The sequence below is a fragment of the Dasypus novemcinctus genome, chromosome 19 (genome assembly GCF_030445035.2).
Source record: "Dasypus novemcinctus isolate mDasNov1 chromosome 19, mDasNov1.1.hap2, whole genome shotgun sequence".
Lineage (NCBI taxonomy): Eukaryota > Metazoa > Chordata > Mammalia > Cingulata > Dasypodidae > Dasypus > Dasypus novemcinctus.
This window is the reverse complement of record NC_080691.1, coordinates 47,132,348-47,147,163: the sequence shown is the minus strand read 5'-3', so window position 1 is coordinate 47,147,163 and position 14,816 is coordinate 47,132,348. Positions and strand designations below refer to the sequence as shown.

Sequence of the window (14,816 nt, the reverse complement as noted above, 5' to 3'; positions counted from 1 at the left end):
TGAAGAGTTTACCCTAGTGCCTAACACATGATAAACACTCAATAAGTAGTTGCTATCAATATTAAAAGGATAATTACTAATACTGGCCTTACTATAGAAAAGATATATTTACTTTGGTTTTCCAGCTAATCTATTTCTTGCTATTCTATAATTTCACTGTTATCAGCCAAATCCACCTTTTCCCTTATTCTCAGTAGGCTTTGCATCCTAACTCATTGATCTAATGGAGTTTGTCACTCAGCAATTTCTTACCTTCATGCTCACACCCACTGATTTGTAACACTATGAGCAACCATCATCACTACCTTTCAATTGTCCAAAGCATTAATTTTAATTATTTCAAATTGTTTTCTATGTTTCAAATAGAGATACTCTTTTGTGTCTACTTTGTTCTTGATATGAATTTGTTATACCCAAGGTATATGAGCAACCTAAATTCCCTTCTTACATATTGTTCTTAAGAGATAGACATGAAACAGAGAACTGCAATAGCAGGGTATAATGGCAATAGTGGGTCAGCCACCTGGCTTAGGAAGTAAAGGATTCAATCATATTCATTTGGTGTTAGAATTTATGTATTTCAATGAATTTTAATATCTAATTAAACATGTACATTATCTGTTCATAATTTATAGTTTCATCTTTATGAGTAGTATTTAAAGAATTCACATGATTTGAGGAAGTTAAAGACTAAAATTTTATACATTATGAAAATAAGTTATAGCTCATAGTACACTTGTAGTTCCAATAGCATTCATTTAATATAATGCTTGATAAAACAAATATGATTTTGTTCTATGATGTGTTGTATTTCACAGGCACATTGAAAGTAGAGTATCACTGGGCTGTAGCAGAGGCAGGGAAAAACAATTGTAAGTTCTGATTTCTGATCATTCAAGGGAATAAAGGGGTATGTGTGGAGAATTGTAAAGCACTGGTTGCTAACTTTGTTTTGCATTGAAATCACAAGGGGAGTTTTGTAAAACACTCATGCCTGAGGTCTACTCAAGGAATTTCTGATGAATTACTTGGAGTATAGACTAATATTTAGTAGACATTCCTCAGATGATTGTAGTGTCAAGTCAAATTTGATTCCCATCATGGTAAATTGCTGTTTTCAAACTTGATTATATACTGGAATCAGCTGAAGTGCTATAATTAAAACATCCTGAGTCACAGGCCAAGTCATCTAATGTGCAGCCAAGTTTGAGAACCATTGTCCTAATTTAGACCTAAAGTTCCTCCTTAACCATATATATATCTATCCACACAGAACATCAATCCATGTGGAATTTTTTTAACTTCTTTTTTTATTTGAGAATTTGTGAGTTATCAGATCATGCATACCATACAGGAGTCTCATACATTGCCCGCCACTAACCCCTTATGTTGTTGTGCGACATTTGTAAAGAATGATGAAAGGATGAACTTGGTGTCCCATTTTCTCATTAATTTTTATTTTATTTTTTAATTTCTTTCTCTCCCCCCATCCCAGTTGTCTGCTCTCTGTGTCCATTCGTTTTGTGTTCTTCTGTGACTGCTTCTATCCTTATCAGTGGCACCGGGAATCTGTGTTTCTTTTTGCTGCATCATCTTGTGTCAGCTCTCCATGTGTGAGGTGCCATTCTTGGGCAGACTGCACTTTCTTTTGCACTGGGTAGCTCTCCTTACGGGGTATACTCATTGCACATGGGGCTTCCCTACATGGGGGAACCGCTGCATGGCAGGGCATTCCTTGCGCACATCAGCACTGCACATGGGCCAGCTCCACATGGGTCAAGGAGGCCCAGGGTTTGAGCCGCGGACATCCCATGTGGTAGACAGACACCCTATCCATTGGGCCAAGTCTGCTTCCCATCATTTATTTTTAGAAAGATGTCTTTGTTTATCATGTCTGATTTTTTATTGGGATAGATGAATAGATAGGTTGGATAGAGACTAACAGAACTGTCTAGACGCCCCCCCTTTTTTTTTCCTCATTAAAGAGCTGGAGTAAATTTTCCTTTTCCTTTTGTTTTAGACTCACAATCATGGATTCAGATACCCTCCAAGCCTTCCAGAAAGAACTCACCTGCTCCATCTGCATGAACTCTTTCTTGGACCTTGTCACCATGGACTGTGGCCACAGCTTTTGCAGACTCTGTCTGTGCCTCTGCTGGGAGGACACTGAAGCTCCAATATGCTGTCCTGAGTACAGGCCAACAGCAAAGACAGACTTTAAAACTCATACTGTAGTGAAGAATCTGGTTTTCCTTGCCAGAAAGGCAAGACCTTGGCAAGAGCAGAGCTCTGAGATCTATGGGGTGCACAAGGAGTCAGAGGTGTTCTTCTGTGAGGTTGACAAGATCCTGCTCTGTGGGCCCTGCTCTGAGTCTTCAGAGCACATGGGACACAGCCACAGACCAGTGGAATGGCTGCTGAGGATTACAGGGTATGTGATGCCTATAAAACAAATTGAACTCTTTAAGGTGCTAAATCAGGGATAAAGATGAGGTTTATGATAACAAAGCTGATTAGACTGGAGGTGGTGATTTTGCAATATAATCCCAAGACCTTAATGTAGAATTTCACTGCCCTTGACCAATTCTAAAACTATCATGATAGCTGGGTTAAGCCATTTCCAGGGAAGTTTACTTAGAAACTTTGAACATATACATGGAATTGGTTCATTGTGGAGCAGGGGGCACCAGGAACACTGGTTTCTGAGGCAGCTGAACTCCTTCATAGCAAAGTTACCCTGCTTTGTCGGGGAGTCACATTCTTAGGAAATGGATGTTTCTGCAGGGTAATTTCAAGATTTCTGTTATTATATGTTTCTTTCACCTCTGCTATCCCAAATATTATAATTCATTTAGAGTTAAATAGGGAAATTCTGTCTACTACACTCAAATTCAACATTATTATTTCACTCAAACACTTTCTTTTCTCATAGCTAATGAGTGGAATCTCTAATATCTTCTCTGTCACTAATGCTCTGTTCTTTTGCATGAGAAACTTCTGAAGAATATGGATACTTTACGGAAAATTGTTCAGGAAACCCAAAAAATTCTTACTAAGGAAACTAGTAAAACACAGAACTTAGAGGTAAGGTCAAAAATGTTTTGCTTTTTATTTTTAAATACAGGTTGCATAGTGCTAAGATAGGTTTTGTAGGGAAGGTAAAGTTACCAGTTAAAGGACAGTGGATCCTTTGCTGGAAACAATACTAGTTTCAAATGATGTATCAATAATAACACATATGGAGGGCTTTCATATTAGTGCAAATCATGCCAGCCCTTGGGGAAAATAGGCGTGAGATGTAGTTTAGTAGATTTTTCTTTTGCTTTTTTATTCTGTATATCCTACATATCTAAATATATTGAAATATTTAGAAAATCCAGGCAGAGCTATAAGATAAAATGTAAGAGTCAGGTGAGGAAGGAAATTATTGATGGACTAAAAAGGAAGCATGCTAGGGAAGGAAGCAGGCTTGGGAGGAAGCCTGGGCAAAGGAGAGGGCTTAATTTAAACAGGTTAGAGACATGACCTGAGAGATGGACAGAAAAGAATCAAGACATTTTGCTTCAGTGGGGCAGAAAGTTTGTAGCTTACACAAATGATGTTGCCAAATTAGTAATCTTTGAAGTTTTCTGTAAGAGTCTTCTAATCCAGTCTTCTAATCCAATATCCCTGTAGGGTTCTTTGGTCTTAAGGAAAGTGAGGATCACAGCTCAGTACCAACAGATGCATCAGTTTCTCTATCAGGATGAGCATCTCCATCTGGAGAGCCTGGAGAGGGATGCAGAAGAGATTTTCCAACAACTCTAGGACAGTGAAGGGCAGATGATGGAACAGAAAGTCTTAGAAAAATGGAATTTGTCCAGGTTTCAATGAAAGTGACATTGTCAGCATCCCCCATTTGCTGCTTGGCATTTTCCATCTGCAGAAATTTTGTGATCTCCTTTTGTGCCACAGCTCACAAGCACATGTCTTTTAGTCATTATGCTGTATTGGTTGTGTCTTTTCCCCGGATCAGGCAGCTGTGTTCTTCCCTCCTTTCCTTTTCCAGAGCTGCTTGAAAAGGGATCATGGTAACATCCCCTTTTAGAAGGGGTTGCTGGTGTTAGCTCTGAAGAGCAAATGGCCAAGAGGCTCTCATTGCTGCTCCGGGGCTAACACAGGTTAAAGCAATTTTTTTCTTAAGTGTTTTCCTAGAGTTTACCAAGAGACTTGTGAATATTTTGCATCTGTTTTTCCTTGCTCATTGCCCTGCTCTCTCCATTGCAGTCATTTACTAGCTTGTCCACGCTGTGGATAGGACCTTTAATGACCTCCTGACTTGGTCCCACACTCAGCATCTCTCCCTGATGTCTTTGTATCCTTGGTCTTCTTCCTGAGAGCCCTTGGCCTCCTGGGTAATCACGTTTTTATGTAACATTTCCTTCCATCTGTCTACATCAGTGTTGCCCACCTGCTTCCTTAGCAGCACTTGTCTGTTAGAGGCTATCTAGAGAAAAGTTGGGATATACTCGACCATGGATATGTTTCATCAAGTCCCTGGCTTTGAAAGAAAGGAAGAGTTATCTGTTGAGTGTTGCCATAAGATCCCCTGGGCACTTGTCTCCTTCTCCTTGGTGGCTCTTTTGAGGTGGCTGCTGTTGGGGAAGCCCTGGTCTCTCTGGCAGGCCAGAGGGACACCTGCAGGCTGCCTTGCTCCCAGTTTGTGCAGCAGAGCCTAACTGTTGTAGCAGGGCACACGGGACAGGGAATGAGAGCCTGTCTCTTGCATGGATTGTCAAATTTGACCATCCCGTGGCCATGTTGCCATCATTCCTGTCTGCCCTGGGACTCCCTGAGTCACCAGGTGGTGGCCAGAGGGGCTATTGCTGGACTCAGACATCTCCTGGCTGGAGAGCTGGTCATGTGGCTGCTGTTAGACCACGTCCCTTCCCAGTCCACTTTTCCCTCTTGATGCTTTCCTGCCATGCACCCATTCCCTTGGGTGTTTTAAGTCTCCTTTTCGTTTTCAGACCCTGAGGCCTTTGTATTGCTTTCAAACCTGTTTTTCAAGCAGTCTCATTTTGGTCATTTATGCATCTGCTGTGGGTGCAAGATGCATGTTTGTCCTGAGATGCACGTGTGTTTTCCCTGTCCATTGCCTTCCTTTTTATTTTCTGGGAAAGTGCACCGTCATCCTTGGGTTTTTCTGATTTGAGTCACAGTGACATAGTGCTGTTCACTGGAATCCATTGTCTGTTTCTTGTGTTTTTTCAGGCAGCTCATTCTTTGAGGAGTGGTCTCTTCTGACTGCAGACATCTGCATTGGTTTGTTTTCCTGCATGTTTAATGGATGGTTTGTTTGTCTGGTGGAGTAAACAGTTCCAAGTTGTACCTGTCAGCCCTTGCTAATTCTTCTTCCAAACTCAACCTGCGAGTCTCAAGTTTACTTTTGCAGCAAGTGGGAAAACACATCCTTCTCTTGGCTTAATGCCTAGCAGCCTCGATTCTGAGCCTTTCACCCCGAGGATCCACAACTGGCCCTGTTGCCAGCGGTCTCTGCCTCCGCAGAAGCTGCATCTCCAGACTTTGTCACTCAGCATCTTTGGTGGTCAGTGATCAGAGCCTCCTGTTTTCACTTCTGTTTCCTCCACTGCAGAGTCCCATCTGGCCCCTCTGCCAACTCACCTCCTGCCACCCCCTTCCCACTCCCCAGGTCCTTCCAGCCCCGGGGTATGTGGTGAACACCTCTTCCCACAGGCCGGTGTCTCACTGAGTCCTCCACATGCCCACAAGGGAGGGCTGCTTCCAATTGACCAGTGATGCTGCTCGGACCCTGATGGGCAGGAGGACATGGCCACAGGAGTGACCAGCAGGAAGTGGTCAGTCCAGGTATGACTATCCAGAGCCACACCCATCAATGCTGTGTCCCAGGGGAGCTGCAGTCACTAAGAGCTCTGCACACATTTTGGAAGAATGGAAACCCTGGCTGGATACAAGTTCCCATAGTCTTGGGAAGCTAGAAGTCTTAGAGGCTCAGCCCTATCTGAGCCCTTCTGTCCCCTTGTCCATGCTGTACTGAGGTGTCCTACGGTCTTCTTGTGCCTGTGCAGGGGGCCAACCTTGGGTAAAGTGTCCTGAACACGTTATTGTCAAGATAGATGGATTTTCTGATTTCTGTGCTTTCCTGACTTATGAAATCAGATGATAAGAGTCTCACAGAGACGTTCAATTAGCATCTGACTGGCAGGGAGGTGATTTGCCCATTCTGATTGTGGGGTCATCCCAGACCTCTGGGGATGCTGTCCTCATGAGGAACCTTACATGACGATATAGAAGGCGGAGGCACCCAGTGCCATCTGGGCATAGCTTTGCCTTGGAAAGGGTCAGCCTCAGTAAGGGGGACATTGATACGACAGAACAACCTTGTTCCCCATGTGTGGTGGAAGCTTCATCCATTTCACAGGCATTGGCTGGGCTTGTTGGACACAGTCCTGCTGGTGGCCACCATGGGGCATTATCCACCCTCCCCTGCAGTGTGCGCACCCTCATGGGAGAATGGTGGCAGGTTGGTGGCCATGGCAAGACGGACAAGAGCTGGAAGCCACTACAGTCAAACTCCCCATGGCAGCATTGAAGGACGCAGACTCACCTCCTGCTGCCCCTCGACTCAGGTCCACACCTCTGACTAGTGTCTCAGGCTCCAGGTCAGCACTTCCAATGTTCCCCAAAAGGCCAGAGGGTGAAGCTTCTGGAAGGTTGGAGCCTCACATCTCTAGGGAGCTCCTTTTCCTCTTTCTCTGCCCCTCACATCATGAAACTGAGGGAGCCCACTGTGAGGAAAGCTGATCCTTAGCATGCGTCTCCCACACAAGAGTCCAGAGAGAGCTGAAGGAGAGCTGAGGAGAAAGGGATGGGCCCAATTGGGCCTGGGTTTGGTGCACATGGGCTGAGCTTCGTGATGGGGAGTGGGCAGCCGAGGACTGGGACATCCTTGTGAAGTCCCCCAGCCCAGCCTTCTCATGGTGCTGCCCTCAGCTCTGGGTCGGGGCGCACCTCCTATCGTGAAGACAGTGTCCAGATCTGGCAGGAAAGGTTTGCTGCCCACACAGGGGCTCCCCTCTCTCCCTCCTCAGCCCACTCCCCTCTGCTGGGGGTGCTTAGTGCTCAGACTTGCTGGGAGGTGGGCTCAGCTTTGTGGTGACTCCCAGGGGCTGCCAGTGGGCAGGTCATGACCACCTGTGCCTCCCCGGCTCTGCCTGCTTGGAGCTTTGGGTGGAGGGACCTCTTTGTAGGTTTCAGAGCATCTTTACTGGCTCTGCCCCCCAGGACAGGGCCTGCCTGGACTAGGCCTGGCACGTGGTGTTGTGTGCCCAGACCATGGGCTCTCGCAGTCGGGCAGGGTCTCTGCATGTCTCCAGTCCCCATCAGTTCCATGGGCTCCTCCAGGAGATTGGGCCCCACGTAGGGGAATGGGGGGAGCAGGGGCTCCCTTCACCTGCGGGGCACCCCTCCCATCCCCCCTCACCTGCTGGGACCCCCACTGAGCTGTGGTGAGGTGACACCCTGTCCACCTTTCTACCTCGCAGCGCTCTCCAGGGCTCCTGTCAGCTGCTGGCTGCTCCCTGAGGGCTTGTGGGCCAAGAGGGCCTGAGGGGGCGCCAGTCATTCTTCTCCTCTTTCCTGGGGGCCTAAACCCCCAGGTGGGAAGCACCTCTGGGGGCCCGGCCAGGAGCCTCCCTGCCTCACGCTGCTCCATGGGGCACAGGGGTGCAGGGGCCTCCCAAGCACACTCCAGCATTCGTGATGCTCCTCCCTCCTCGGGAGGCTTTCTGAGCTCAGGTGCATGTTCTCTGCCACTTGCCAGGGGCACCCAGCCAAAGGCCCTGCTGTGCCCTCATCTGCCAGCTTGTCGCCCCCGTGGTGCATGCAGGGACCTTTAGCACCTTCCTCTCCAGAGCTGCCCCCACCATGGGCAGAAGGTTCCCACCAGTCTCTGACTTGGAGGCCTTTGCTCGGCAAGGAGGACAGTTTGGCAGTTCCCCAAGAAAACTGAGTATAGAAATCCCACAGGACTCAGCAATCCACTGCTAGGTGCCTCCCGAAAAGAATGGCAAGCAGTGACTCAGATATTTACACCTTGGGATCACAGCAGCTTTAGCCACAGTTGTCAAAAGACGGAAGCAACTCGAATGGATAAATAAAACATGGTCTATACACATGATGGAATATTATGCAGCTGTCAGGAGGAAGTTTTGATACAGGTGACAATGTGAGTGAGCCTTGGGAACTCCTTGTTGAGTGAAATAGGCCAGGCACAATAGGATGAATATTGTATGATCTCACCAATTTGAAATAGTTAGAATAAGCAAACTTACAGAATCAGAAATGAAAATAGAGGTTGCCAGGGAAGGGGGAATTTCTGTTGGGGTTAATGGGTGGTGTTGATGTAGCACAACTTGAATGTGATTAAGATCACTGAGCCACACCCGCATGTGGTTGAAGAGGAAAATATTAGGTTGTATATATGTTATTAGAACAAAAAATATTTTAAAAAAAGGAATCCCTGAGCCAAGGCCCTTTTAAACTGGCATCTTTGCAGGTTTTGCCTTTCCTTAGCAAGATGTCACTGGATCCCAGTTTGAAGATGCCAAGTTTAAAGCAGCAAGTCTCTTGTCTGAATTATACCGTCAGGAGGTAAGAAGATGTGAAGTTTCTAGAAGCAGCCTCTGTCTCCTTGTGGCCGAGGCACCACAGCAAATGGGAAATTGGGAGGCGTGGGGGCCTCTGGTTCTTGGGGCCTTGGTGGCTTTCCTGCCTGTTGGGCCTGGCATTGGGGCCCAGATGAGCCCTCCCTGATGGGATGGCTTCACCCTCTGCTGCATCTGTTGGAAAACAGCCTTGCCGTCTCCTGGAAGCTGACTTCTCGGCAGGTCCACAGATGTGGCCTTGGCACCCAGGTCCTGATCCCTGTTGTGTGCTGCCCGTGGAATGCTGGTTAATGGAGAGCCTGGTTCTGTGGTCTGGTCACATGTCACCATTGATGGGCTCTGTCCCCTAATTTTTTGAGGATTTTGAAACAGAGCTATTTTCTGTTAGTTTAATGCCAAGTTATCTTGAGAGCATTGCAGAAACTTCCCAGCAAGTGAGTCCTACAAAATATCTTTTCTTCTTTTAATGAGTGAGTCATCAACCCCAAAACACTTAAGTGAGCACCATCAGTGATGGTACTCTTGCTGGGCAAAAGGAATCTGGTTTGTCCTCCCATTGTTTTTGTTTTGTTGTTTTGTTTTTTTTCTCTCTTCAGATTAGAGTGTTTCCTTTCAGAACTCAGTCAACACCATGAAGTCCCTGGTACAGAAAGCAGTCCAGATGTCCCCACAGGCCCCTACTGGCCCTGCTGCCTGTCCTTCCAACCAGCCGTGAGTGCCACCGCAGCATCCACTGGGCCTGCCCTGGGCCGCACACCAAGGGCAGATGGTTGTGAGGTCTGGCTGATGCCGAGTGGGCGGGAAAACCAGGACATGGCCTGGACCCTGGTTGTGAAGGCCCTACAGCCTCAGACCCTGAGGCAGCCCCACCAGGCCTGGCTCTCCGTGCCCTTGACCAGAAGCCCACAGGGCCCGTGTGTGGATGGCTATATGGCTGCCATGCTGACCTGTGTCCATTTAAATTCCAGTGCCTCTCTGGCCAGCAGCCTGCTGGGCTTTATGAGATCTGCCCTTGGGTCCCCAGGGGCTCACCCTGAGGTGGGCTTTGTCCCCCACAACCCATGGCTGCCATGTGGCCCCCAACCCATCTTCCCTTCAGCCCCCAGACCTGAGGGCATGTTCTGGGCCCTGTACTCTGAGACTGGGGGTGGGGTCAGTTTTCTGTCTTCACGGCAGCAGGGGAAGGACCCATGTCCAGTGGAGCGGGCAGGACAGGGCTGCCCTTCCGAGCCGGCTCTGCTCCCCTGCCCACTGGCTGCCATCTTGGCCAGCACATCCACCAGCCCAATAAATACCTTAGGGCCCTTTTATTAGTCAGCCCAAGGGGTGCTGATGCAGAATACAAGATATTGGTTGGTGAAAGTGGGAGGATTGCATCCAGCATCCATGTGGAATCTGAGCCTCCTCTTGACATAGAGGTGCAATGGACACAACCAATCCAATGTCCACATAGAAAAGGTGGCATTGGATTGGGAAAAGTGGACATGGTGGCTGATGGGTATGGGGAAAGGCAGGAAGAGATGAGAGGTGGAGGCCTCTTTGGGACATGGAGCTGCCCTGGATGGTGCTTCAGGGGCAATCACCGGACATTGTAAATCCTCACAGGGCCCACTGGATGGAATGGGGGAGAGTATGGGCCATGATGTGGACCATTGACCATGAGGTGCAGAGGTGCCCAAAGATGTACTTACCAAATGCAATGGATGTGTCATGATGATGGGAATGAGTGTTGCTGGGGGGGGGGGGGGGGGGGGGAGAGGTGGGGTGGGGGTGGTGGGGTTGAATGGGACCTCATATATATATATTTTTAATGTAATATTATTACAAAGTCAATAAAAAAAAAAGATATTTGTTGGTTTTTATAAAGGGTATTTATTTGGGGCAGAAGCTCACGTCTACCAGGCCATAAAACATAAGGTACTTCCTTCACCGAAGTCTATTTGGAGCAAGATGGCTGCCGAGGTCTGTGAGGGTCAGGCTTCCTGGGGCTTGCTTTTCTCTGGGTTCAAGGTTCCTTCCTTCCTGGGGCTGACTTCTCTTCCCTCTGTGTGCTGACTTCCCAGGGCTCCAGTTGAATTCTACAACATCAAACTCCAAAATCAAAACTCCAACATTGAAAACCCCCAACTCTGTTCTTCACCATCGCCCTAATCATAACTCAATCACTGCAATAAGTGGGGCATTTTCGGGACTTGGAGTTATCCTGGGTGGTGCTGCAGGGACAGTTACTGGACATCATATGTCCTCCCATGGCCCACTGGGTGGAATGTGGGAGAGTGTGGGCTATGATGTGGACGACTGACCATGAGGTGCAGCGGTGCTCAGAGATGTATTCACCAAATGCAATGAATGCCTCATGATGATGGAGGAGATTGTTGTTATGGGGGGAGGAGTGGGATGAGGGGAATGGTGGGTATATGGGGACCTCATAATTTTTGAATGTAATATTAAAAAAATAAAGACCAAAAAAAGAGAAGAAAAAAAATAAAGACAAAAAATAATAACTCAATCATGCCCAGGTAAAGATCAGATTACAAGCACAATCCAATATTTCTTTTTGGAATTCATCAATTATTTCAAACTGCTACAACCCTCCCTCCTGTCTGCTCCTGTCTGCCCTCCCAGCCAACACCACTGCCCACCCCACAGCACCTCGCAGGGGCCTGTCTACACAGCAGGCCACACCTGGGTGGGAGCAGCCACACCCACCTGCCCCTGGCTCCTGGGGCTGGGCCAGCCCACTGCGATGGTGCCATCTCCTCATCCTCCCTGGCCTGCTCGTGTGCCCACTGGGCAGGTGGGGAAACGGCCACCCCCACCCACAGCCGGGCTCCTCGCTGTCCCCCACATGTTGTCCAGGGTGCTCTCGGGCAGCCCCGAGGCCTCACACTTGTCAGCAAAGCAAATCCATGCCCAGAGCCGTTCATGCTGATGAGACGGTTGGTTCACTGAGGAAATTTTGTTGATATCTGGGGAGAGGTGCGCTTTACTCTTGACTAGCGCTAGGACCAGGTACCGCCTGGTGTCTAAGACAGTGTTTTGTCGTCCTGCTCATGGGCCTGTCTCCTTTTCAGCAACAGCACATGCTCTAGAAGGACCTGGTGTGGGCCTGTGACCTGCTGGGCCAGGGGCCGAGTACGGGATGTGAGCTCCAAGTACACACAGCGCCCCCCACTCGGCACCCCCTCGCTCTTCCCCGGTCAGCCCAGGGCACGTGAATGTGAAGCTGCAGTGAGAGGCCTTTGCCCACCAGCCCACAAGGTCCAGGTGGAGCCCAGGGCCAGGGGCACCTCCACGCAGTGAACATGGCCCAGCCTCTGGTGACCCCGGCACCTCTCTTCCCTCACTGTCCTCTAAACGTCCCTTGATAGGCTTTGTTTTACTTGTGGTCACGTACATGTAATGTTTCCCTGTTTTAGTCATTTAAGGGTACTTTTCAGTGGCATTTATCACATTGACTCCCATCACCACCACTAGTTACCAAAACATATCCACCCCCCCCAACAGAAAGCTCCACCCATTGAGCATACCCCATGTCCCTCCCCCTGCACCCGGTCACCTCTGGTCCACTTCCTGCTTGAAGGTGCGATTCTGAACATCTCCTGAGGGGGTCCCAGAACGCATGGCCTTTGGGCCCGGCAGCTTCCCCTCAGCATGGCCTGCTGTGGGCTCATCCTGTCATAGGCCCATCAGAGCCTCAGGAGACATCTGTTTTTTTGCTTTGCTTGCTGTGGAAATAGCAATGCTCCTAAGAAAGAGCAAGAAGGAGTAGGGGGAGCAGTGACCTCCTGAACTCTGTCCCCCTGGGAGTCAGGAGGGGCCTCGTGCCCCAGCAGACAGGACTGCGCTGAGGCAGCCACGGTGGGCTGGGGTCAGAGTGGGCTTCGGGGGCTGTGTGCCTGCCCCGGCCCAGCCTCCTGAGGTTTCAGCGTTGCAAGGGGCTCACAGGGTGGGCCGTCCTCACCACCTCGCCCCAGGGCCTTGGCTCCAGTGCCTTCATGGCTTCAGGGCCCAAAGAGTCTGAACTCTGCAGGCCAGAAAAAGATGACAAGGACCTCAGAGCAGCTGCTCAGGGGAAGGCTAGGGGTCCCGCATTCTCTCCCTGCCCTAGGCCCCTCCCAGGGCCCCATGAGGCCCAGCAGCTGCCCTGCCCAGGCCTGACGCCCCCCTGTCTTCCAGGGTGCTGCTCCTGCTCAGAAGAGGGACGTTGAGTCCAGTCTGGGTGGAGCCACCTCGCAGGGTGGGCACATGGGGGCATGGCCAGGGCCTCAGCGGTGCTGCCCAGGTCACAGCTGAACTTTGGGTCCTGGGGGATGGTGAGATTTGTTGGTAAGTGATCTAAGCTGAGGGTGAAAATGAGGTCAGCAGGGACCTCCCACCATGGGTGCCCACAGGTGCACAGCACCCAGGTGACACCCTCTCCCTCCCCAGCTACTGCTCATGGAGGGAAGCTGCAGGAAGTGCATGCCCTCCTGGTCCTCTGTGGGCAGGTCATTGAGAACTGGCAGGGGAACCCACCCAGAAGGCATTGCTTCCCCCAGGAGCCTGCCAGGCAGCGCCAGCCCTTCCCACAGGCTGGCTGTGTGAGCACCTGAGCAAGGTCTGGAGAAGATTCTTCAGGTCAAACTGGCCCGTTACCTGATTTAATCCCCTGGACATGTGTGGCAGGGAGTTTCTTCTGACTTGGAGGTGGAGTTCGCCACAGGAAGTGGCATGGCATGGAGGTGACATGGCAGAGGGCCCTGCATAGCGTGGAGCGTGCATGATGTGGGCAGTGGGGTGGAGAGGCATGGCGCCAAAGGTGAGGGCTGTGGCAGGGCGGGGCCTTCAGGCTGTCCAGGCAGGAGGGCAGCCTAAGGGTGCCAGGCCCCCCACCCAGGAGGTGAAGGGCCTGAGGCCAGCCTGAAGAAGTTGCCGCAAGCACCCAGATCATCCCCAGCTGCACGATGACAAGATCCTGCCCAGCAACCCCAACCTCTTCCACTGGCTGCCCGAGGAGCACGTGTGTGCTTGTGTACCTGGTGAGCATGGGCGATGGGCTGGGCAGGCTGGGGCCCCTGACCACATGTGGCCTTGTCCTGCAGGTGACGGTGATGCATTCCATGCAGGCCAGCTACCTGCAGAAGGCACAGAAGTACGTGGCCAAGGCCCTCACGCAGCTGGAGAGCTCCAGAGTGAGTTGGAGGCCGATGGAGGCCAGGCTGGGGTAAAGGGCTCTGAATGGTGTGGACCCCTGACCCCTCCTTCCCTGCCGTTCCCACTTCCTGGACCCCTGCATGCAGGGCAGGATGGGGCTCTCTCCAGGACTTGCTCTTAGCATGAGGCTGACAGCATCAGGAGCTGGCCCTCAGCTGCTCAGCAGGTCCCCCACAGGCAGAGTTCTTTCCAGACAGATTAGCCCAGATGTGCCCCTTGCACAGGTCTTCTGCTGGCCTCTACCGATCCCCTGAGCCCCCTGAGCCCTCTCAGGTGCCCACTGGGGGAGGAGCCAGTGGGGCCCAGGCAGCTTGGTGGAAGGAAGCCCTCAGCCGCCGGCCCTGGGCCCCCCTGTCTTTCTAGCTCTTGCATGTGCAGACACCTGAGCTCATGGTGGGGCTTTGTGGGGGGTCAGAGACAGGTGTGCACCCCTTGACCTTCCTGCCTCCAGGATCCCACACTTGGGGCAGCTTCGTGGCCAGAGCCCAGCGGGAACTATCCTCCCCTAGGATGAGCTGCTGCTCCACGGTGGCCGGGCTGGGGTCTGAGCCCCCCGCCCCTCCCCAGTGCTCGGCTACAGCCTCATCCTGTCGTCCTTCCAAGTCATCCAGCTGGAGCACATCATCATGTGCTGGCTGGTCATGGTACATGGCCACTGTGCTCCAGGGGTTGAGGGGAAGGGGTGCTTATATTGTGGGCAGGAGGCCATGGGGGGTGCTTATATTGTGGGCAGTTTTAGGAGGTGGGTGGGCACTGGGGGGTGGGAGGGCTTGTGTTGGGGATGGCAGTAACCCACTTGGCAGAGCACTGAGCCCTGCCCATGCCATTTGGCTGTCGCTCTGCAGAGTCCTGTGCAGGAATCCACGGACCCCTCCCCAGAACAGGCCCACTCAGGCCCACGTGTGGTGTCCATGGGAGCCAAGCTCCCCGAGG

The 14,816-nt window shown here is 50.7% G+C and overlaps 1 long non-coding RNA gene across 1 annotated transcript in view; it reads left to right on the top strand.

Annotated features, from left to right (window-relative positions):
* LOC131274613 (uncharacterized) overlaps window positions 1-13,946 on the top strand; it is a 164,706-nt gene extending 150,760 nt beyond the window's left edge. The window contains exons 3-5 of the long non-coding RNA XR_009181897.1: window positions 2,021-8,673; window positions 9,284-9,398; window positions 13,772-13,946. This is a non-coding gene — a long non-coding RNA (uncharacterized lncRNA). The remainder of the gene's footprint in view (window positions 1-2,020; window positions 8,674-9,283; window positions 9,399-13,771) is intronic.
* Window positions 13,947-14,816: the final 870 nt, after the last annotated feature.